The sequence below is a fragment of the Crocuta crocuta genome, unplaced genomic scaffold (genome assembly GCF_008692635.1).
Source record: "Crocuta crocuta isolate KB4526 unplaced genomic scaffold, BGI_CrCroc_1.0 scaffold312, whole genome shotgun sequence".
Taxonomy (NCBI): domain Eukaryota; kingdom Metazoa; phylum Chordata; class Mammalia; order Carnivora; family Hyaenidae; genus Crocuta; species Crocuta crocuta.
Window position 1 is genome coordinate 314,456 of NW_027527378.1, and position 2,957 is coordinate 317,412.

The 2,957-nt window shown below is 39.1% G+C and overlaps 1 protein-coding gene across 2 annotated transcripts in view; it reads left to right on the top strand.

The window, feature by feature from the left end:
- The window catches only part of CDKL5 (cyclin dependent kinase like 5), a 104,177-nt gene that overhangs the window by 55,034 nt on the left and 46,186 nt on the right, over positions 1 to 2,957 (top strand). The gene's annotated exons all lie outside the window — the stretch shown is intronic.

Below are 2,957 nucleotides of genomic sequence, written 5' to 3' on the forward strand. Positions count from 1 at the left end.
TTAACATTGTGTAGAACTTTAAAGAAAAAGTCCTACATGGTTTCTCTAGGAATGATCTCAGCTCAATTTACATGTATCTGGAAACATCCTTTTCTCTACACTTGTCTGTGGTTCATATTTCCTCTGTGGAATCCCTTCTTGTTGGGGACACTAACTCTACACAGACCATGGCTAACTCAGACTTCCCAGCACTGTCGTACAGGTGTTCACAGCATCATAGCACATTGGCTGCCACTTATTATGCATTCCCCTGCCTTGTCCCTGAGACACATTCACACACCTTGTCTTCTATAGTCCAAATTCATGTCTCTGTAGAAGAGATAGTGGACTCCTATATTATCTTGCCCCTGCCTGAGTCTCCTTTAGACTGTTCTGAGCTTCTGCTTACCTTGGACATGGTGGGATGGTACTTCAGTCTACCCTGCCCTCTCACTACTTCCACTTCATCAGCCTTCTCCATAAAAATGTGGCTTTGCATGTTTGATGTTTATTTTGAAAGTTATTTAACTAAAAAGATTATCTATCCTGCCAGCTATCTCAGAAAGGTTTATATATAAAATCCTCTTAAGTGCTTGGCAGTTTAACACAGATTCCTTACGGTTGTGTGCCAAAGATCTATGGAATTTTCGGAGCAATTTTTTATTGTGTGCTTTGGCAGAACTCCAATTTGAAGACAATTCGATGCCCTTTCTACTTAAGAATTATGTGCAAAACTCAATGGCTTCAAATTAATACTAAGACAGAGAAGCTTTCAGAATAGCACTTTAGGCTCTTTGTACTTTTATGGGAAACCTGACTCTTTGATAAATATTTCTACCTTAACATTATAGCCTTCCTCTTCACGTTAGAAATTGTATCTTACATTGCTATGAACAGGTTCTTCCTAACATGTAGGTTTATGCTCTACTTTGAGAGCAGTGTTTTCCAATTAGTTTCAAAAAGCTCTAGCAGTTGTCTTCACTCTTCTCACTCCTTTTCTGGTTTTCTTTGGAGCTTCGGACATTGCACAATATCTGCATGTGTTACCTCTGCTGTTACCCTTTTTAGGCCTGAAGGAGAAAGGGAAGGAAATAAGAATATGACAGCCCAGGGCAGCTAGGCAGGAGGATCCATCCCATGAACTGTAATGTGGAGAGACATAGCTGTGATCTGAGTTAGGGTGCCAATGCTGGGAAGGGGTAGGGAAGACAGCCCCCAGCCCCTTGCATTGTTAAGCCCAACTGGGAGTTAGGTGGCAAGGGATCCTGGCTTATGTGGTTCGCAGCATTAGACTCCTAAGGCCTTGAATGGGGTGGAGAGAAATGGAGAACAGATTGCAGGTTGAGTAAATGGAGGATAACCAGCACACATAGATCTATTTATGAGTTACTCTATTTGTGTATTGTTGTTTGGGTTTTTGAAAAGTTGCTAAGATATTTTAGTTACCAAGATATAAGTTGACAAATGACTCTGATGGTTTAAAACCTGATGCCTTTAGGATATGATGACTGCCCTTTATAGATCTGGAGGTAGTCTGTTGACATCATTTAACAGAAAGTGAAATTTCCATTTCTTTGTAATTTCTTTCTAGATATGGGATCTGCTATTTAGTTAGCTTATTTTTTTTTTAAGATTTTTAAAAGTTTATTTATTTATTTTGAAAGCACGCATACAAGCAGGCAAGGGGCAGAGAGAGACAGAGGGAGAGGGAGAGAGAATCCCAAGCAGGCTCCATGCCTGTCAGCATGACTCGAACTCATGAACTGCAAGATCATGACCAGAGTCAAAATCAAGAGTTGGACGCTTAACCAATTGAGCCACCCAGGTGCCCCTAGTTAGCTCATATTTAAGGGACCCTATTTTCCACTGAAATTCTTGTGACTGAACTGGGAGAGATTAGTAAGTGAATTTAGGAAATAAAGCCTTCNAACAGGAAAAGAGCCCTTACCTTTGATGCCTGAGCAGTGGATTCTCTGGGAAAATGGGAAGGCATAGTTTCACAGATTACCATTATACAGACAAAAAAATGTGACTTTTCTTCCAATTAGTATGACGGGGACAAAACCCCCATATCATACCATCTTTAGCAATAGCAATATTTGCAGAATTTCTGTATGCATAGTAAAAAGGGAATTGTGTAAATTATTTTTCATTTAAAAACATTCTATCTCAAACTATAATTTGATCTTTTGAATAGTCACAGTAGAACAAGCTGACCTTGCTGTGAGATCAGTTTCAGCTTTCCCATAGAGGACACGGTTTTTATTTTGTATTTTAAGTCAAATGGGAAATGAAACTTTAAATCCTAAAGAAGGCCTCAGTCGGTTTGGAATAATGACATGTGAGATGATCAAGAAGAGAATAAATTGTGTCTTCTGGAGAGAAATTAACTCTCCAGATCCCTGTGATCCAGTTAGAGCACATTTTTGTTTAGTGTACAAGGAGGTATCTGAAGTAACCTCAGTATTGCCACTTCTCTAAAACAAACATTGATCATCATGTTTTCCAGCAAAGTTTACATTTCTTTTTAGAATGTTTATTTTATTGAGTATATTGCAAGAATTTTCATTCTTTGATGATACAGACTAAACACAAAAGAGATACTGATGGGGGCACCTGGGTGGCTCAGGCGGTTAAGTGTCTGACTCTTGATTTTGGCTCAGGTCATCATCTCATGGTTTATGAGATCCAGCCCTGCATCGGACTCTGTGCTGACAGCGTGGAGCCTGCTTGGGATGCTCTCACTCCCTCTTTCTGCCCCTCCCCCACTCTTTCAAATAAATAAATAAGCCTTTTTTTTTTTTTTATAAAAAGAAANGAAGCAGGCAGTGAGGTTTACAAATAAAACAGAAGTTCAAGGAACATCATGACCTTCAAGTCTAAATGTTGCCTCTGATATTCAAGCAGACAGTCAGTTATAAAGAGTTTGTTATAACTTAGCTTTCTCCTTATCAGACATTTTATAACAAATACTCTTG